Genomic DNA, 22919 nt, shown 5'->3' with positions numbered 1-22919 from the left:
AAGGAGAATAATTGCGACAGTATATAACTATTGTTTTTTTTGTTAGGTCATTTTATCTAATGTTATCTAACAAATGGAATCTTATTGTAAAGTGTTTTTAATACTACAGTTTCCATCTTTGTGATATACACTTCAATATAATTATGTCAATTTAATCTAAATTAAGCTTTGGTACCGAAATTGGTACCGAGAACCGTGGATTTTCACTGGTATCGGTACCGAATACTGAAATTTTGGTACCGTGACAACACTACTTTGGATCCTCCGTCAAGGATTTTGCGGAGAGATTCGCAGAGGTACAGAAAGCGTCACAGGCTATGAAGCACTTCCTCCCGAAGCGCTCCAGCTCTGCAGCAGGCCGTGCGAAACCGTCTGCTCAGAGCTCACAGCCACAGCCACCGTCCACTGCCTCCACTTCGCAGCGCCGCCAGGCCCGAAGCGCGAGACCGCGCTCCCGCTCATCCAGTCGCCGCCCCGCCGTGCGTGGCCCGCGACCTAGGATTACGGTGAAGCCCGAGGCCCCGAAGTCATCCTAGCACAACTAGGAAAACGACGGTGTTCAAGTCCCGCTGCGGCCAGACTCACACCAAAGCTATTCGCTCGTCCAGTTCCAGCAAATGTGACTGTTCCAGTGTTTTCTGCAGCCAACAAGCCGGTTCTGTCACCCGCTTGCCTGCACACAAATGCCGTTTTTACGGCTACCCAGATAAATCCCCAAAAGAGTGTATTTTCTGGTGTCCCGGCCACGGCCGATGGTGTCTCATGTGTAGTAAGAATGCCCACTGCCCAGTGCCCATCTCTACACACAAGCACAGCCTGTCACACAGGGCTCGCGCACATAAAACCGACTCAGATCGGTTGCGCTTCAAACATGGTGAATGTGCCCACTACCCAGTGCCCACTAACACCACGTTATGCATGTCTCACGGTTTCTGTAAAAACGAAACCAACGTGCACTCGCTTCACTCAAGCGAACGATGCTTTCGGTGTGATAAATGTGCCCGCTGTCCCGCGCCCACATCCACACATAGACATGACAGTTCCCACGGGAACCGCCCAGCCCTCCCCCTCGCGGTTGACCACCGCAGAGGAGTCGAGCGCGGGCAATCTGCCCGCTGTTATCAGCGCGCCCCATGCCTCAAATGTCACGAGCGCGACGCTTGTGTTGCAGCACGCCGAAGCTTCTCCATCGCTGAGCGAGCGGAGCGCGCTTCGTATTCAACCCCTAGCTATCCATGCAGACGCATGGGCAAAGCTGCCCGGGGTTTCGAAGTGGGTGCTGAACATTATAAAAAGAGGCTATTCGCTACAGTTTCGCCGACGCCCTCGCCGCTATGCGGCGCGCGTCGAGACCACGGTAAAAACAGAAGTAGCACATTTACTTCGAGCCGAAGTGGCGAAACTATTGAGCAAAGGGGCCATAGAGCCTCTCTCTCAAGTTCAGAGCGAAGGAGGGCTATACAGCAGATACTTCCTGGTACCGAAAAAAGACGGGGGTCTCAGACCCATACTAGATCTAAGGCAACTGAACAGAGTGCTTGTGAAGCGACAGTTCAGGATGCTCACGACCAGACAAATCCTTGTGCAGATTCGCCAAGGAGATTGGTTTGTGTCAATAGATCTGAAAGACGCGTATTTTCAAATACAGATAGCGTCACGTCACAGGCGATATTTGAGATTCGCCTTCGAGGGCCAGGCATATCAGTACACAGTCCTTCCGTTCGGTTTATCCCTGGCACCCCGTACATTTACGAAGTGCATGGATGCGGCACTCGCACCCCTCAGAATGAGAGGCATGCGAGTACTGAACTATTTGGACGATTGGCTGATTCTAGCGCAATCTCGCTCAGTGCTCATAGAACACACGACCGTTTTACTCGATCACCTCGAGAATTTGGGTCTCAGTGTCAATTGGGCGAAGAGCTCTCTGTCACCCAGTCAGAAGATATCTTTCCTGGGCACAGAATTGGACTCACTGTCCATGATAGCGCGACTATCACCACAGCGCGCGGTAGACATTCAACGCACAGCGAACTCGTTCCGCTGCGGCGCGTCTGTCCCGCTCAAGAAATTTCAGAAGATGCTAGGTCTCATGGCCTCAGCATCATCAGTGCTCCAGCTGGGCCTGCTCCGCATGCGCCCGCTGCAGTTTTGGCTGAAAGCGCGAGTCCCACGCAGAGCGTGGGCATCCGGTTTGCTTCGCCTCAGGGTCAATCAGAAGTGCGTCACAGCTCTGAAACCTTGGAGAGCGAACGACTGGTACCAATCAGGTGTAAGCCTGGGGACTTCCTCGAGGGTGAAAGTGGTGTCCACGGACGCGTCCACCTCGGGATGGGGAGCGCTGCTCGAGGGCAGACCGTTCTTCGGCCAGTGGTCGGAACGGGAGAAGCTCCTGCACATAAACTGCCTCGAAATGCTGGCAGTAGACAACGCGCTGACGCGTTTTTGTCCCCAAATAAAAGGACGCCACGTCCTGGTCCGTTCGGACAACATGTCTGTGGTGTCCTACATAAATCGCCAGGGCGGCCTCAGGTCCAGGAACCTGTACAGGCTGGCAGAACGCCTCCTGGTATGGGCTCAGTGCAACCTGCGCTCGCTCAGAGCAGCGCACGTGCCAGGGCTCCTGAATATAGGACCAGACAGACTGTCCAGGAACAATGTTCCGGCAGGCGAATGGTCTCTACACCCACAGACAGTCCAACTGCTGTGGAAGAAATTCGGCAGAGCGGATGTAGACCTGTTCGCGTCTCAAGAAAACGCTCACTGTCCGGAATTTTTCTCCAAGAGCAGGGACGCGCTGGCCCATGTGTGGCCCCGCCGCCCGCTCTATGCTTTTCCCCCCGTCTCTCTCCTGCCTCAGGTGATAGAGCGGATCAGGGAAGAAGGATGCTCAGTATTGCTGGTGGCACCGTTCTGGGAAAACCAACCTTGGTTCCCAGTCGTGATGCAGTTAGCAAGTACTGCCCCGTGGCCAGTACCAGTGAGGAGAGACCTCCTCTCACAGGCCCACGGCTCGATCTGGCATCCTCACCCGGAACTATGGTCCCTTCATGTCTGGGCCATCAACGGGTACATGTTGGACTCCCTAAAGGAGTATTAAACACGATCACGCAGGCTAGAGCTCCGTCTACGAGACGGCTCTACTCCTCGAAATGGTCAGTGTTTTCGGGCTGGTGCACAGCCCGTGGTGTGTCACCCACAGACTGTGGTGTGACGGAGGTGCTTTCCTTCCTACAAGAGCTGTTGGATAAGGGCAGGGCCCCCTCCACGCTCAAAGTTTATGTGGCGGCTATAGCAGCGTTCTCAGGAACAACGCTTGGTCAGTCAAAAGAAAGGAACGATTTAGTCATCCGCTTCCTTAGAGGGGCTAAGAGACTGAATCCTCCCAGACCTCCCTCAGTCCCCGTATGGGACCTTTCTACGGTTCTGGAAGCCATGAAAGGTGCGCCATTTGAGCCTTTACAGTCAATTGATTTGAAACACCTGTCTTTCAAGACTGTGTTTCTGCTGGCTCTCGCTTCAGTGAAGCGCATAGGGGACCTACACACGCTCTCTGTGAGCGCGGCGTGCATGGAGTTTGGGCCTAATGACTCAAAATTTATACTCAAACCTAAGCACGGTTATGTTCCAAAATCCCTCAACACACCGTTTAGGGCACAGGTTATCTCCCTGTCAGCCCTACCGGTCCCTGATGAGGAAAGAGACGCGAGCCTCCTTTGCCCAGTCAGGGCATTACGAGCTTATGTGTCTCGCTCGTCTGTTTTCAGACAGACGGAGCAGCTCTTTGTTTCGTTTAGCGGACGTTCTAAGGGACTAGCCGCGTCGAAACAGAGCCTATCCAGATGGATAGTTGATGCTATAGCGCTGGCATACGCCTCCAAGGGCATGCAGTGCCAGTTGGGTGTCAGAGCGCACTCCACGAGAGGCATGGCCTCTTCGTGGGCCTGGTCAAGTGGGATTGCCTTGCAAGATATTTGTATGGCTGCAGGCTGGGCCTCCCCGTCTACATGTATAAGGTTCTATAACCTAGAGGTTCCCGCCCTGCAGGCCAGGCTGCTGTCGGTCTAAGTTTACCAGTATTATCTGACCTGATGCTATCAGCTCAGAATGCTGCGTCTACTGAGCACAGCTCAATGTTCGACAGTGAAAAGTAGCAGCACGAGATGTGCCTGGGCAAACTGTGTAAGACCCACATTCCCCCATCAGTTCAGGCCGTACCCCGCCCTGTCTGTATGATGAAATTCGCGTCTAAGCGACGCTGCCATATGTGGAAGAGTGCGGCTTCGCCCCTCCCTCTTCCCGGACTCCCTGTGAGTTCCCTGAGTGATTGTGCACTATATGTACCCCGGGCTTTCGCCCTTGGGTCTTTGGTGTCAGATCTCAGCATGCACGGCGTTTTGCATTGGGTCCCCTAGCGTAAGATATCTTACGCAGTACGAGAGACCTCTCGTAAGAGAACGTACTCGGTTACTAATGTAACCTCGGTTCTCTCTAGAAGAGGGAACGAGTACTGCGTATCTTGCCGTGCATGCACACGCTCTGGTTGCTTCGATGATGAAAAACCAGATAATAGCTGCCTGCGAGCGGTATTTATAGGCCTAGACCACGCCCATTTCGGCGGGACGTGACGCAGCGGGCGCGGAGTGCCCTGACTCGCCAGGCCTCGCTCGATAGGCTGCTGCAGTTGCCGCAGAGCAGCCAATAGGCGCGCGAGCTGCCTCGCCTATGTCTGCATGCTGCCGCAACGCGTTTTGCATTATTACAAAATTAAGGATAATTTTTGGCTTCAATATCTCGCGGAAAAAGGATTTTCCCCTAGCGTAAGATATCTTACGCAGTACTCGTTCCCTCTTCTAGAGAGAACTGAGGTTACGTTAGTAACCGAGTACGTTATTATTCCACCAAGGGGATGACATCATTAACCAATGTGGTTGAGTGACCAATTTGCGACAGTATGGTTTTGGGAAACAGTCTACAAGCTGTTGATTTCTTCAACGATGTATCGTAGTAGTGAAGCAGAGAGTTACGTCGTTGTATGGGAAACGCACCCCTAGATGGATGTTTGCAAATCAGACAAATATGTTTGTTATTTCAAAGGTAAAGGCTTCAGGTCTGTTATCATTCAAGGATCTGGTGTTACATTTCTGATTTAACTGAGATGTACTGAGATAGAATATGACTTCTAAAACAATGATATCTTTTTTTTATCGTTTTTTTTGTGTGTGTGTGTGTGTGTGTGTGATTAAAGCAATATACCACTGAATAATGATTCACATTTAGATTAGCATTGGCATATTTGGGATAGGGTTTAATGCGGTCATTTGCATTTTTTCTTTTGTGTTCATATGCTCCAGGGCTTCTTTATTTCATTTAAGTTTGTACAAATAATAAATGTTTAAATGAAGTTTTATAGCTTCTTAAAAATTCAGATATTTTTGAGGATGGTTACTTCAAACCTCTCAGTTCTGTTTTGAATGATATTATGAACATCATCAGCAGTCAGGGACGTCCAGTCATGTTTAATATTTAAGCCATGTTAATACTTGCTGTATCCAAATCTGCCAAGGGTGTGTGCTCATGATAATTTTGGCACAGACAATTTTTTTGTTGTGTGACTCACACTGAACTATCAATGTGATATGTGATGTGGAATTTTGCAATACAGGCATGTATGAGCCAGCACAAAATACCGAAGTGAACAACTCAGACACTGCATGACAACTCAGACACTGAACCATTGATGCGGAACAAAAGATTTGTAAAGGTTTTGAAGCTTCATGAAGCAGCGTTTTTAAATTGCCATCACTATAGTAAAGTATTTGCTTAGTTCTAGTGTAACCTTGTTGCTATTTTTTTTCTTAATTTTTTTCTTTCAGTCTTGTTCAAGTTGGTTTACCCCCGTGTCTTGTTTTGTTTTTCTCTTTTTTTTTTTTTTTTCTTTTTTTTTTTTTTACTTAAGATTTTCTTCTCCAGTATCTAGTTGCCTGCAAGTTTGATCTTTTGTTTTATTTTTTATTTGTTTGTAGTTCCAGTTATTTCTAGTTCTTTGAATTTTTTTATTACACACACACACTAAGCAAACAAGACTAAGCAAACACAACCACTTCCCGTAAACAAGACCGGACAAAGAACTGAACAAAACTGGTATTCCAGAAAACAGGTTATGTGACATACATGGGTATGTTTAAGGGTGAGTATGCGGATAACCTCAACTTTCGGTTTCAAAAAAGGAGGTAACTTTCAGGGTACATGGGAATGGAGCACAGACTCAATGACTCTAAAACATGTATTATGATAATAAACTCATCGAAACTGTCATCGCCAGTGGCCCATGCATATCAACTGTCACTAAAAATCAGTGGTAAAACATGAGGAAATGCTAGATTTTTTAATAGCTGGCAAAGTTAAAGTCTAATGAAATACACTGACACCTTATTTTTGTCCTTTCAGAAGTAACTGAATGCCCTGCTACATATATTAGCCTACAGTAATCATAATTGTATTTTAAACATATGAATGTACATGTATAATTATAATGTCATTATAAAATATATATTTGTTTATATAGACTCTATAAATGCATTGAAAATAATACATTTTCCCCCCCCCAAAAAAGAAAAAAAAAAGTTCCGTACATAGCCTAGATCTACGCGCCCCCTGAACCCCCATAATAAAGATGGACAGTGACATAGACATTTGCACGAATTAAGCATACGTTCCGTACAGGGGCGTCATGCAAGCCAAAATTCTGGGGGGGCACAATCTGAGACGTTGCAATTGTTTTCTGACGGGTGATATGGATCATGTTTGGAGGGGTCAGGGGGAGAATTATTTTTAAATTCTGGCTGCTAAACATACCATTTCAATGCAGTTTGGGAGGGACAGAAATACCTTAACGGAGCTAGCAGCAACCCTCCTCTATCTGAGGACTAAGTTAAAGTATCTATTTTGTAAGTTTATGTAAAAGACAGGTTGATGAAAGAACTGTAAGCTCAAATTCAAAAGCTTTTGAAGTCTACTTCAATAAAGCATGTTTACACACACACTTACTGTACACTTAGGCCTACTACACATGATTTTAAAAACAGTAGCCTACCATTGCAGTTTTTATGTTATGATAATTGGTATGTGACCTAAGAACGATCTTACATTAAAGGTACATAAAGGTGCTGAGGTCTGACTTTGTGGTGCTCTGAAATTAAGTTATTTTAATATTAATATGTGATGAAGGACTTTGAAAGAAGTTTGACAGATTTCAGTGCTGAATAAGGTTAACACTACCCCGTTTATTTGAAAATGGTTAATATTTGACAGAAATTTAAAAAAAGTAATCAAAACCGATCAGATAACGTTACTATGGCTTTGTATGGCAGTAACGTTAGCCAACTAGTTTACGGTTAGACTAGGCTAGCTATCGATAACGTTACACTGACACAACTTAAGTTAATGCTCTGAATTCGCAGCTAATATCAAATCCATAACTTTTTGATCAAGTTAAAAATTCCAGGTCAACCACAAATAATCCCACTAGGCTACCTTTTAAAGGTGAACTAAGTAACTTTTTTTACCTTAACTGAACAGCTTCGGAGTCATTGGAATGGTTATATTACTTATTTCGGGTTGAATGGTGGTCGTTTCGCACCCCCCTGGTGCCCGTGAGCGGAAAATACGCACTTGCAACTTTGAGCCGGCGGGCCGCCGGCCGATGCGTCAGGAAGTCTCGCGTGATATCAGGTCTCGCGATGTAAACAATTGCTTTACGGCCAAAAGAAATCTACTAAAATGCTGTCATTATTGCGCTCCCTCACGCTGTCCGAACCCGAATGAAGAAGACGTTTTAAAGAATGTCCCATCTGCTTTGATGTCGTTGATCTATAGCCTCTGGTGTCTGAGAATCACCAACGAGTTTTTACAACAGTGTTGTCAAATATCTATTCCGAAGCTGTGGGGGGAGCTCTAGAGAGAAACCTGCGAGCAAAAAGCGAGAATACAGCGAAGAAATCCCAAAGCTACTGAGTGCTGCTTTAATATCATCTGATAACTAATTCAATGCCGATTTGTTGCTTTGCCCACTTACCACTTCAAGACCATCTGTAAAACATTGCCAGCTCAACGTGCGAGACGAGTGAGTTGCTTGAACATACACAGCAAAGATTCGCGCGTAGCGCTCTAGATTTGATATACACAGACACCATATTAGGAAAAAGGGGCGGGCTGATGCATTGCTGACCGATTTATTACACATCCAGAAGAATACATTTGAGTCGTTATAGGCTCTGGTATATTATGGAGCATAATAGGAATAAAGTTGTGACAAAAAAATTATCAGGGAGGAAAAATCTGAGGGGGCACGTGCCCCCCTCACTTTGAATGGGCATGACGCCACTGGTTCTGTACAATTGAGGTATTATTGAAATATCTAATTTTTAATAACGAGTGCTTATTTAACTAAAGGCAAGTAAAACGGTCAGGGTTACATTTTAGACACACACACACACACACACACACACACACACACACACACACACACACACACACACACACACACACACACACACACACACACACACACACACACCTCTGAAGGGATAGAAAAGTCCTCGGGGCTTGGTACCACATCACTCGCAAGAGCAACCTGCATTGGTGAACAAGGCCGAAGTCCACCATTCTCCAGTTCTCGAAGCTCTCTTGAAGAAAAATGCTTGCTACACACACATAGTTTAGATGTGTCCGCATTGTGGGGAAAGATATGCAACGCACTGGAACTTTTGCACCACGAAAACAAACACTTGCGTCCCATGATTGCCTCTCTCATCTACTATGCGATATCACAGTTTGACATGTCTGTCATTGGAATTGACATGTCTGTCATCCACGTGGTGTCATGAATAATTAATAGGCAGTGTCTTCTCATTGGATAAGAAAACTCAATCTCATGAATAATTATGAGACACCGATGAGTCATCAAAGTACTATAGTGCTCAGCTACGTCACAGCCTGTGCCGTGGACACGATGAAGATTTTAAATCCGGAAGACGAAAATAGCGGGAAAAAAATAAAAATTTACCATTTCCCCCCTACTATTAAATCTAACAGATGCTAACATTGTCTTCAATAGCTATGTTTCCATCAACTTGTCAATCGAATTATCTGAAGTTCGGTAAAAAAAATCATGCGAATAAAGCTGGTGAAAGTGTGTTTCCATCAAACGGCTTTAAAGCGAATAAAAACCTGTGCGTAATGACGTCACATGCTGTTTTGCGATCAAATTGGTATATCGAATTGATTTGAGACATTTTAAGGTGTTTCCATTCATTTTCACACTGAATCGCACAACATTCAAGCAAACATTTGCGAACAAAGTTTTGCTAGACAAAATGGATCGCGCCATCTACCAACAAATGATCAATATTGCACAAGTTGTAATAGTGCAGAGTCCTGCACGGGTCCATTTTTGGAGACCCGCCCCCGCCCGTACCCGCAAAGTTCAGCACCAGATCTGACCCGTGCCCGCGATAAATCGCACACAAGCTAAACTCATTCCATTTAAAGTGCTTTATTTTTTATCTCGCACCTCTCTCAACATCACAATAGCCTCATGAATGGGCTAATGAGCACTAAAGTGCGCTTTGTTTTGGGCCATTCAAGTAGCCTAGGCTACCTCCAGTTCACGCGCGGGCGCCTCTCCGTGTCCTGATTATATTTATACTGCTATATTTAGCTCTTATGTATTAAATCCAGGAAAATGGTTGATTAAACATTGATTAAAATTAAGATATAATTAATACAAAACGAAATTCACTTTAAAGAAAGTCTTTCTACAAAAACAAACTTAATAAAGTGGTCAAAATCATGTCTGCCCACTCCATTTGTCTCCCGATATTCGGGATCATCTTATCTTATTCATGCTTTTTTCACTTTTCATATAATCAACATAAAAAAAAAAAAAATAATAAAAAAAAAAAAAAAAATATATATATATATATATATATATATATATATATATATATAATTTTATTTAAACATGAATATGAAACTAAATCGTTTTTTAATGACTGGGCTACAACACATAGGCTTATTAGCCTGCCCTACAATCATTGAATATTATTTTGCTTGATTGACGGGTTTTTATTTAAAAGAAAGAGCATAGCCTACGTTTGTAGGCCTATATAGGCTATGGGCAATTTATATACACAATACTTAGGCCTACTAAAATATAATTAATATTATTTTATTGCATTTGTATTAGTTGTTTGAAGAGTAAAAAAAAAAAAAATCGGTCGATCTTAACGCAAGTTTACAACCGGCCAGTCGGTCGGACTAAAAGGGGGAAAAAATTAATTGGGTCGGTCCTAAATTGACAGGATCGGTCGGGTAACGGCAAACAAGAATATTTTTAAGGATGCCCAAAACACATATTTGCGAGTGTGTAATGGCAATTTAGACCATTACCGCCCGCATCCCCGCCTGTGAATTTTAGGAATGTCACAAACAATCCACCCGTTTTAGCCACTTTTATGCGGGTACCCAACCCATTGCAGGACTCTAGGTGCTTATGTGACAGCTGATAGCGACATTATTTGACTATTATGGCATTTCTTAGATTTTTGCTATAATAGCCGTTTTATTTTTCTGTTAAATTAAATTCAAAAAGTATCTCGTCTCCTCGTTTGTCCACTTTGTTGACACCGGCCATGTGTGCAAACCAGACAGTAGCCTATAATGGGTGCAAACTGGGCGGAAATGAACTAAAACGTCTTCTTTTGTGGCGGGTTGTCCCCATAAAATGACCTAAAACTTAATCGCAATCCATTATTTATTCGGCAAATAACGTTTCCATCAGCGTTTATCGCATAAACCGTATATCGATCAAGATAAAATCCGATGAGACCGACCGTATTTCATTTTAGTCGATATTCAAGAAATTCCATCGAATTTTACTGTTTCCATAAGGCATTTTTCATTCGATATCACATAATTCGGATAAAAACGTGTTGATGGAAACATAGCTAATGGTGTTCAACACACATACACATAAAATCTCCAAAACCAAAATTTGGTTTAGGGTTTCATGACCCTTTAAACATGACTCGGAATAAAAAACAAACTGTGATTGGTTGTTTTACATGTCATTCCGATGGCTTCTGGGAGGTCCTTGGCCAATGAAAGCCATGGAGTCCAGATATTTACATTGTGTATGTAAATATGACTTTTAGTGATGTTTTATAGTAGTAATTTTGGTATGATTTACTTGGACTGATGGTTGTAATGGGGAATGGTTGAATTAATTAATTAATAGTTGTATTTGAGTGACTAATTATATTTTATATTGTATATTTTGTATTGTAATTCACCTGCTCGGGGACTCCAGATGGAAACTAGCTTAAGCTAAATCTGGTGCAAAGCATCTATAATTAATGTTTTTTGCACATTGTCCCTGTTGAAATAAATAAATAAACAAACAAACAGACCTTCTGCCATCAGTCAGAACGTGAATTGTTCATTAGTACACCATTTATCTCCACCTTACGCCATCTCCCCCAAAAATGTAAACACTAGCTGTGTTTACATGGACCCTTATAATCGGATTGACGGCTCAGTTGGACTGAAAAACCTTCATGTAAACACCTTAATCGATCCGACTGAGCTCGATCCGATTGGAATTTCGATCGGATTGAAAGGGGTGGTTTATTCCTTTTGTAATCCGATCGAGAGAACATGTAAACACTTGATCGGATTGAAATAGCGTAATGACGTATGACGCGCTTCTTCCTGTTGAATAAAGTCATATAAATGAGTATCCCGTCATTATAAACTTCTCCTTTCACTGTGAAGTGGAGCAGGACAACGTCCCACCAGTCGCTGTTTCGGATTCTCATCCACAGACGACTGGTTTGGGCATTTTTACTGCGTGATGATAAGCAGCACGGCAAAACGGTTCAGCTGTTTAAAACAAATAATGAACCAATGTAGCAGAATTATGCGCAGACAGCGGGAAACTCTGTATATTTGTAGAGTGTGCACATGTCAAAAAATCATTTCTGATTTTAAGCTTGTGACATAACGCCCGATTACTTTATCGTTCATGTAAACACCGTGTTCGGATTCATCAATCGGATTGATTTCATTCCGATTTATAGGTGTCCATGTAAACGTAGCTACTGAGAGTGGTCAACCTCTTTCCAGCACTGCTCAACTTATAGAAAGAGATTGGGGGCGTGGCTACTGTAGTAGGCTGAGTGCAGATACATTGGATGGGTTTATAATAAGCGAGATGCTCGTATTAGCTCTACATAGTGTAAAGCACTATTCGGACAGGACATCCATCATAAAAGTGCATCTATCCTTCATAAAAGTGCATCTATCATCATAAAAGTGCAGTTTAACATGGAGAGGTGGGGTAAAGTAATAATTACCAGAACTCCTCAGTGATTTTAGTCCCGTCCGAATGTGCCATCTCAGTAAACATTAATTATACATTTAATTGACTTTAAAATACTCTCTTTTACAGTTGAATTATATTTTTAGTTTTTAATTTCTGCTCAGTTTACAATGTTAGAAAAACATTAAGATTAAAGTGCATTTAATCATTAGAGTGCAATCTATAGGCTAAAAATCTTTATAAAATAGTCTTTAGTAATCATTAACATTAACATTCAATAGTTGAAAGTCCTTACAACTTTTATGGAACTGACTATGCTAAGTTTCCATTTTCATAAATAGAGGACAGTGGCAAACAAAATGCAGTTTGTGGTGATATATATGCAAACAAAAGAGAAGTGCAAAGCTTTTAAAGATTATATGCAAAAGAGAAATGCAAACAATATTTCAATCTTGTATTTCCTGATTAAAATATTTGCATCCTGTGAGTCAACAACAAAATTGATACACGGATGATACTCAGAACACTGTAAAAAATGTCTAACCTCTCCAAGTCAAAATTTTCTAGTGACTGGTCACATCTACATTTTTAAATTAGGCCAAGTGCAATTCTTTTTGCAATAGTCTGTTAACATTGGCTCAATGAGAAATAATACGTCAGACTAATTGAAACATTTAGATGTTATCAGTCACTAGAAATTTTTGACTTGGGGATGTAATTTTTTTTTACAGTGAAGGGTGTGCTATTTGATAGTAATCTGTCACTGAAAGCCACATTCTCAGCATTTGTAAAACCCATGTTAAACAATGCTTTTCCATCTTAAATTATCTCTAAATTACATCATAATCAATGTCAAATGCAGAAAAGTTTATTCATGCATTCATAACCTCAAGGATAGATTATTGTAATGCTTTACAAGGTGGTTACCCTGCAGGTTTATTACAACTCCAGCTGTTTCAAAATGCAGCAACTAGAATTCATAGAAACAAGAAGTATGAGCATTTTAGCCCAGTTCTGTCAACACTGCATTGGAAACCCTATACATTGTATACATTTTAAAATATTGCTGATTACTTATAAAGCCATTAATGGTTTAGCTATTGAGCAACCTCTTATCGTATAATCTTTCACGTTCATTGTGCTCTCAAAATTCTGGTAAAGTTAATAATACATAGAATATCAAAAACATCTGTGAGTGGCTGATCATTTTCCTATTTAGCACCCAAACTCTGGAACAGTCTTCATCGCCTTGTTCGGGAGGAAGACACACGCTCTTAATTTAAATCTGGATTAATAAACATGATCGAAATGCTGATTTACTATATTCTTAGAATAACATTGATGTGTTTAGTGATTTAATTTTATTTATTTTACTTATAATTTAAATTAATGCAAAACAGACATATCCAAATGTTGTTCCATGTTACAGACATATCCAAAATCATGTGACTATATGAAACAAGGATAGAAAAATAAATAAATAAATAAATAAATGTCACAATGGTAAGACAATACGTAAAACAACAGAAATATGTTCGGCAGGTGTTTCACAACAATGATTGCCTAGCTGTTGTCCCTGGTCCAAGAGATTATCTTAGATGAGAAAGAGTTCCAAGCTTGTACAGTCACTGGTCGCGCTTTATTGAGTCGCGCAGTTGTATGTTCAAGGTTGACAATGTTGACAAGGCTATGGATCCAGAATGATTTCATACACATATCCGGAAAGAACCAGTTTTTCAAAATTGTTTTCTTTGCAGAGGTAAACCCTGCAAATACCATTTTGAACTGAATTTGCTTTAGATTTATATCAGAATTATCATTAAGGAGACAGAAACCAGGATTGGGAACATAAAAAATTTCAAGTATATCCGCTAAAACTGAATTTACATGCAACCAGAACTTAGAGATAACTGGACACTCCCAAAAACATGTGTAAAAACGTTCCAGGTGAAGCAGTGTTACATATATGACAGTTGTGAGTAGGTTGTAATTTCATCTGGAATCTCTTATAAGGTGTGATGTAGGCTCTATGTATGGTTTTGAAGTGAATTAGTTGGTGAGCTAGGTTCTTAGAAGTCATACTTAAATTGCACCATATTCTCTCCCAATCTAGGTTTATATTTAAACTCCCCAACTCCCTGTTCCATATGGATTCAATTGGTAAAGCCTTAGCACTATGCTGGATCAGTGCACTATATATTAAAGAGACAGAAGATCTGCCCAGTACTGGTGCAATCCATTGTAACATGGGATGTGAGGGGAGAGGAGAATTCCAGGGAACTCCATACGTTTTCAAGGCTGATCTTAGCTGAAGGTAAACAAAATAAGATGACACAGGAAGCGAAAAGCGTGTTCTTAAATCTTGAATGGAGCAAAGACCTTGAGTATCATATACATCACCTAATGTATTTACCCCAAGGGATGACCAAGATGGTTGATTGAATGGTTTGCTGCCACATAATAAACTCTGGTTATGCCATAGTGGCGTGTTCTGACAGAATTTAGGTGGGCCGCCCATCCACCGTTCTGCTTTCTTCCACACTTGAATAGAGTTAGCAATGATGGGCCCAAAATTATTTTTTATTGTTTTGTTTGCTACCCTGGAGAATAGTATGTCTTGCAGCTTGTGTGGAAATATCTTAGCAGATTCAATCAATCGCCATGCAGTGGTAGACTGTGGGTCCACCCATGTGCTGAGTGCTCTGATCTGAAATGACCAATAATAAAGTTCAACGTTCGGTACTGCCAGACCACCCAGCAGTTTGGGTCGTTGCAGTGTATTCAGACTAACCCTGGGCCGTCTACCATCCCAAATAAAACTGGAAATCATGGAGTGAATGTCTTTAAAGTAATTTGGAGGGGGGCAGAGTGGTAACATAAAGAAGAGGAAATTGAGACAGGGCAATTTGTTCATTTTGACTGTATTAATTCTACCTTGAAGAGACATCATTAGATTCCTCCATCTATGAATGTCTGATTTTATTTTGCTTAGCATAGTGTTGAAGTTGTCTCTGTTCATTTTATGTATGTTTTTATAGATCGTAATGCCCAGATATGTAAAAGAGCTTTTGGACTGAATATAGATGGGAATAGGAACATTTGTGTGTATATAATTTAGAGGCATAAGTGCAGATTTCGTCCAATTAATTTTGTAGCCTGACAGGCTGCTAAAATGATCAAATTCCTTAATAATTAGGTGAATAGAGGTGTCAAAGTTATCTAAGAACAAAATTATGTCATCTGCATACAGAGATATAATATGCTTATGATGACCAATTTCCATAGGGGAAGCCGTAGATTGCCAAATGGCTTGTGCTAGAGGTTCCAGAGAGAGACAAAATAAAAGTGGCGAGAGTGGACACCCCTGTCTTGTACCACGCTGCAGGGTAAAAGGAGAAGAGATTATGTCACCTGTTAGAACACTTGCTAAAGGTGAGTGGTATAGCACCTTGATCATTGCTATAAAATTATGCCTGAAACCAAAACGTTGCAAAACTGCCCACATATATTTCCACTCTAACCTATCGAAGGCTTTCTCTGCGTCGAGTGAAAATATGGCACAAGGATTTGGGTGTGTCTCTGCAACCTCTATAATGTCTAGCAGCCTTCTCATGTTATCAGATGCATAGCGTCCCTTGATAAATCCTGTTTGATCCTCATTGACTAGAGATTGAATAACTTTTTCCAGGCGCAGAGGGAGTACTTTGGCATATATCTTAAGATCGCTTGTAAGTAAAGATATTGGTCTAAAATTAGAGCACTCAAAAGGATCTTTTCCCTTTTTTCAAGAGTAAGGTGATGAGTGCTGTTTTTCGGTCTCTATGGAAGAGGTCCCAGTTTTGATTGCAAAATTAAATGAATCCAGCATGAGTGTGCCCACCATACATTTTGGGCTTAATTTTCATGTGATTTAATAACACAGGGTGGTGGCAAACAGAAATGCAGTTTGTTGATTGTTATGCATGCAACCTCACCTAAGGGCAAACACAGAGATATAAAAGGGAACATGCAAAGGAGAAATGTTAACAATATGCAAACTCTTGTATTTCCTTATCAATATTTCCATACTATGCGAGTCAATAATATAACTAATTCTGCTGATGTCCATCAAACAGAACCGAGAGGTTTGGTGAAGCTTTAAATAATATATATATATATATATATTGATATATATAAATAATTATTATGATGCTTAAAGTTAACTAAAATTCTAAAACATAGTTTATGTCCAAAATGTATCTTGTCCTTTTTTCTTTTTCTGCGTTTTTAACAAATTCAAAGAAATATATAATAGTATTGTTGTTTAATTTATCTTACAAACATTTGGCAAAGCAAGAAAGGCACCCAAAAAGTCATTATTTAAAGAAATATAACATTAAAAACCACAACTGAAGTGTTGTATTATTTTACTATTATTATTATGTTTTTTTCATTTTTTTTTTTTCATTTCTGCAACATGATCTCGTGAGAATTCCTATGCATTTTACATAAAGTGTGGATCTGCCACACATACAATTACTTTTATGTTTGGACAGACACTTAGTTACGTTTGGACAGACACTGAAACATATGATGATGACAAATGAATAACATTTCTGTAATTGTTTAACCATTACTTCATGTAATATTTTGTTTGTTTGCTGTGGGACAATGACCATAAAATACACTAAAAACGCAACATAAAATGATCATAAACATAATTCCTTTTTATTTGTGCGCTGTATTCCAAATCTTTAGAATCCGCGTATGCTCAAATGTTCATTACTTCGTCGCCTATTGCACCATGCCGTGATTTAGGTAATGTTATGTATGCATTTGAATGAGATATGTGCGCCTTTACAGTGTACCATATCGGAAAAAGACCGTCAGAGATTAACAACTTAAATTTTACTTTGTACTTCATTCAAAACTATACTGCCAGAGAGCACTGCAAATGCAATCATCATTTGAACTACTGAGTTTTGGCAATTTTGCAAATTAATTATTGTGAATTAGCCTACCTTGCCTGTTTGCTGTGTTTTTTGTTGTTGTTGTTTTTTAAATACTGAATAACGTACATTTTTAAGAAATGGTTAATGTTAGGTTTAGAGGGTGGAGTGGGATTAGCTTTACAAAAATATCAGTTTATTGCTATATTTTAGCAATGTTCCTGGGTCAACATATGTTGTTGTGGTACAACATTCCTGTCCGAAAACGTAGTCCTAACTATATCTTTACCTCTACACCTAACCCATACCCATAAGTTAAGCCTAAAATCAGAGGGAAATGATAGGTGAATAACACTGATATACAGTAGAAATACCTAACATTTACATAAACTGTAAAAGTGTCCCTCAAATCTGATTCCTATTCCAGGATCAAGATCCAAGTATGGTTGAGCTTCTGTTTATGTTCGCTGATCAATGTTTATATGTGAATAAAAGCCTTAATATAATCTATTAATTATATTAAGTGATTGTGTCTCTTCAGAAAAATTGGATTAAACCACTCAATGCATATGTTTTCATATTAGTTTTATGATCTCTTTATTAACTTTTTGAAGCGTCAAAGTGGTAGTTGCGTTGATGGTAAATGGAAAAACAGAAATCTCAGATTTCATTTTAAAATATCTTCATTTGTGTTCCAAAGATGAGCGAAAGACTTACAGGTTGACATGAGGGTGAGTAAATGAAAGAATTTTCATTTTTGGTTGAACTGTCCCTTTAATTGAGTTGTGCACAATTTTCTACTGCACATATATTTATTATAACTACTTACCAAGCCTATGTTTCCATGAATTCTGCTTTACTTTATGAATTTATTGGTGGCCCTGAAAGGTCAATAGTGGAAAAGGTTACTAAAATAAATGTCTTCCCTTTAAAATAACTAGATTGTACAAATATCTGTTTCAACATTCATAGGAAGTAGATTAACTGATTTTTGATTTGTTTTAAAAACTCCCACAATATGTATAACATTTGACTGATTTGACTGGAACTACTTTTCCATTATGCTTGGATATACATTGCGCTGCATAATCCCATTGTAATGTTGGGTCCAGACTTGAGTCAACTTTTTAATTTTTTATTATAACTGCAGCTATTAAAGTTTTTAAAAGTGTTTTTAGGCTACTGTTTGTCATATTTTTTTTTAGAAACCAATGTTATATTGATCAAACAATGGACTAAGGAGCCAGGTTTTACCTCTGTTTTCAGAGTTTTTGCTAAAAATACCAGAGCTATGCTAAACATTTACAAGAGTTTAACTGTTACATTCTTCTGTTTTATTTACATTCAAACTACTGCCATTTTATGCATATTTTGCATTGACTGCTTACAATTGTCAGGGCTAGCAAACAACATCATGTAAGAGAATTTATAGCTAGTAAATAAGGATAGGCCTACTGTATCATTCAACTTGACTCTATAGCCCTATTCGGACGGGATTAACTTTAAAAGTGTAGATGGAGTAATGGTTTTACCACAGGCCGTCTGTAATATTAATGGCCAGAAGTGGGAGGAGTAACTCGATTTATACACCACCGTTACCGTCCTATCATCATGTGCGTACTACGTTGCTTCCTGATATCACGTGTGCAAACACATGTAACCTATATTTATATATAAAACATTTCGGGTTACGGAGAACTGCGTCGAAAGACACTTTGGGAGAACGCCCCTTAGCGTAGTGCGTCTGAAGAATGAATGAAACTAAGCCAATCTTGATTGGTGTTGTGTCATGACGTAACGTGTGACGGCACACAATGGCGTCAACTTCTGTGATGAAGCAAGTTGCTCCCAGGCAGGGGAAGGCATGGCGAAGGGATGCAGTTCTCGTTCCATTTCTCAGGGAACAAGGGTTACAGTCGTAACCCGAGACGTTCCCTTTCGAGGGAACTCAAACTGCGTCGAATGACACTTTGGGGGAACGAGTCCCCACTATGCCACAACGAGCCCTGCCTGTCCCAGTGTGAAGCTGCGCACAGGTACTCTTAGGACGAGAGCACAAGGGTGCCAGGTGTAGATGGAATGTCCAGGCTATAAAATGTGATGAAAGTATGAGGGGTGGCCCATCCTGCTGCATCGCACACTTCTTGGATCGGGGTCCCTGAAAGGAGGGCTCTAGAGGACGCCATGCTTCTGGTTGAATGAGACCTCACGGCCAAAAGTGAAGGCAAACTGCGCACCTGATGGGCCATCGAGATAGCCTGAACAATCCAGTTGCTAATGGTCTGTTTGGATGCAGGAAGCCCCTTCTTGGGCTACCCAAAACACACTAGCAACTGATCTGACTTCCGCCATGAAGAGGACCTCTGAATATATAATTTGAGAGCTCTGACAGGGAAGAGCAGATGAAGTCTCTCTTTATCCACCGTCACATGAGGTGGAGGATGAAAAGCCTGCAGAACTGTAGGCCGTGCCATATTAGATGGCACCTTGGGCACATAGCCTGGCCTGGGATGCAGAATAGCTTTAATGTTGCCTGGAGCAAACTCCAGGCACCCCTGGGATATCGAGAGTGCCTGAAGATCTCCTACTCTCCTCAGAGAAGTAATGGCCAACCAAAAAGCTACCTTTAGAGAAAGTTTCTTGGCCTCAGCCGACTCCAGAGGTTTGAAAGGGGCCTCGACCAGCCCTTCGAGAACCACTGCCAGGTCCCATGTGAGAACTCTGGTACTAGCCGCAGGCCTCATCCTCCAAGCCCCACGAAGGAAACGTACAACCAACTGATGTCTCCCCAGAGGCCCATCACCCAGAGGAGCATGGAAAGCCGCAATGGCAGCCACGTACACCTTGAGTGTGGACGGGGTAAGACCAGCTGAGAAGCGATCTTGGAAGATCTCCAGCACTGAAGCCACCGGGCAGTTAACTGGGTCCACCTTAAGCTCTTTACACCATATGGTGAAAACATTCCATTTCAGGCCGTACAATTTCCTCGTGGAGGGAGCTCTAGAACTGAGTATGGTCTCTACTACTCCTGCTGACAGGCCAGCAACTCGATACTGTGCCCCTCAGGGGCCAGACCCACAGTTTCCATAGTTCCGGCCGAGGGTGAAATATTGAGCCCTCTGCCTGCGTCAGCAGGTCCCTCCTGTTGGGAATCTCCCATGGAGGGCCGTCCAGGAGCGATATTATGTCTGAGAACCATACTCGGGCTGGCCACAACGGGGCTACTAACAGTAGACTGACCCCGTCATGACGGACCCTCTCTAGAACTCCCGGGAGCAGAGCGATCGGGGGAAATGCGTACAGACGCAGCCTCGGCCACATCTGCACCATGGCATCCAACCCCAGCGGGGCTGGATGTGTGAGGGAGAACCACAGTGGACAGAGGGTCGTCTCTCAAGACGAGAAAATATCCACTTCCACTGGGCCAGACCTCTGACATATTGACTCCACTACCTCTGGGTGGAGTCTCCATTCCCCGGGCCTCAGCCCCTGCCTCAACAGGATGTCTGCTTCCTGATTTTTATCCTCTGGGATGTATGCTGCTCTGAGAGACAACAGTCTCCCCTGGGACCACAGGAGGATCTGATGCGCCAGTCTGCATAGAGGGCGGGACCTCAGACCCCCCTGATGATTTATATAGGCCACCACTGACATATTGTCTGACCTCACAAGGACATGATGACCTTTGAGATCTGGCAGGAGACTCCTCAGAGCTCGGAACACCGCCAACATTTCCAGGCAATTTATGTGCCAGGAAGAATGATGGTCCTGCCATTGGCCTCTCATAAAGCGGCCGTCCATGACCGCACCCCAGTCTGTCGAAACGGCTTTCCGGTGACATGACACTCCCAGCACGTGGCCTTGGGACAGAAACCAAGCTTTTTTCCACATAGATAGGGAACGAAGGCATCTGCGCATAACCATACTTGAAAAACCGCGGAAAACTACTTTTAAACAGGAAATGACGAAATATTTATGTACATATTTACAGCGGGTCTATTCGCACGGGATTAGTATTACCTGAGGTAATTTTTCCGGACCTTTGTACTGAAGGTGAAAGTCGCTGTAATCTTTACTGACATTGTTTGTAAGATGGCACATTCGGATGGGACTAAAATCACTGAAGCCCCTTTCACACAGAGATTCCGGAAAATACACAGATAAAGTGACCCGGGATTTGACCCGGGTTCGTTTGATTTTGGTTCATTCACACTGCCAGTGATTTTCCGGAATCAGAGAGTGCGTTCACACACAACCCGTAAAAATCCCGTAAAGACACGTCACATCGATGTGACTTGTAATCTCAGCAGCGTCTTAAGTTTGCTTATGAGAAACCACGCTTGTGCATTTTTTTCTCTGATTCGATCATAAACTTGCGCTTTATGTACCGTTTCACAGCTGGCGAACAAGCCCGGTTTCAGCGTCATCACTACGACACGGCATTATTACGGCTTTTGTTCACACAGCGCGCGTTCCGGGACCGAACACGGCAATGTTACTAGGTCCCCAACCCGGCATCGATCCCGGCATAAATCCCGGGTCGAGTTTGCGTTCACACAGAAGGCACTCTGGCAATTTGCCGTCAATTTCCCGGGTTCAAAGCGCTGTGTGAAAGGGGCTTGAGAAGCTCTGGTAATTATTACTTTACCCCACCTCTCCATGTTAAACTAGTCCCATCCGAATAGGGCTTATGTTAAAGTTTTTTTGTGCTACAGAAGTTTAGCATAAAAGTAATGCTTAGGCCTGCAATATGGTGTATGTTCTTTGTTTGCTTCAGCCAATAAGGGCAAACACAGAGCTTTAAAAGGGAACACAAACAATATGCAAACACTTGTGTTTATTGATTAACACACATGCATTTATGTCTCCAACAAGAGAAATTAAGTGTTCTCCTCTGAACAACTAAAAAAATGTTTAAATCATAAAAAAATAAATCAGAAAGAAAAGAATTGTCAGGAAACAATTAGGAGAAACTGGTGGTCAGATGCACACACTTACATCCTGTGTGAAAATGTAACTTCAGGTTCAGGGTGACAAAGACATTATTGTGTGTGTGAACTGCCAAATGAAATTATGTAGAGAGTTAGAAATGAGATGCATAGAAAGATAGTCAGAAATCTGATCAAATATAGGCTACAATAAAAAAAGAAAAAGGAAAAACGTGTATGACATTGATACAAGAAACAGGAATTGCAGATATTTGCGTAAGATTAGGGCGAGTGCATTTTGGCACCTCATTTACACTGACTGCATAATAAGAAGCATTATGTGGCTCTTTTGGAAACTCCCTGTAATCTGAGAGCAGAGCACACACATCTCAACAAGCAGGAAGAGGAAAGCGGTGCTTCAGATCCAAAATACGCCTGACGTTTCCTAGACACATCTACAAAGAGGAGGGATAGGATAAGCTTCACCTTTGATTGTACATTCTGATCAATAAAATTTCCAGATTATGCTTGTAGAGAGTGGTGTATTTTGCTTTTTTTTCTCTGCAAGAAATAATAAAATTAGAAATAAAAAAGAAAGACCCGCATGACATTGTCCCGGTCTGTTCATTGCTGTTAAGTAAAAATCCATTAGGGGTTCCCAGGATGCCAACCAGTCACAGA

At 41.8% G+C, this 22919-nt stretch overlaps 1 protein-coding gene across 1 annotated transcript in view; it reads right to left on the bottom strand.

The window, feature by feature from the left end:
- The window catches only part of LOC309511873 (uncharacterized protein), a 163916-nt gene that overhangs the window by 15940 nt on the left and 125057 nt on the right, over nt 1–22919 (bottom strand). The window lies entirely within an intron of this gene.

Source organism: Leuciscus leuciscus (assembly GCF_965113295.1).
Source record: "Leuciscus leuciscus genome assembly, chromosome: 12".
Taxonomy (NCBI): Eukaryota; Metazoa; Chordata; class Actinopteri; order Cypriniformes; family Leuciscidae; genus Leuciscus; species Leuciscus leuciscus.
Note: the sequence above shows the minus strand (reverse complement) of the source record. Positions and strands in the feature narration are given on the sequence as shown.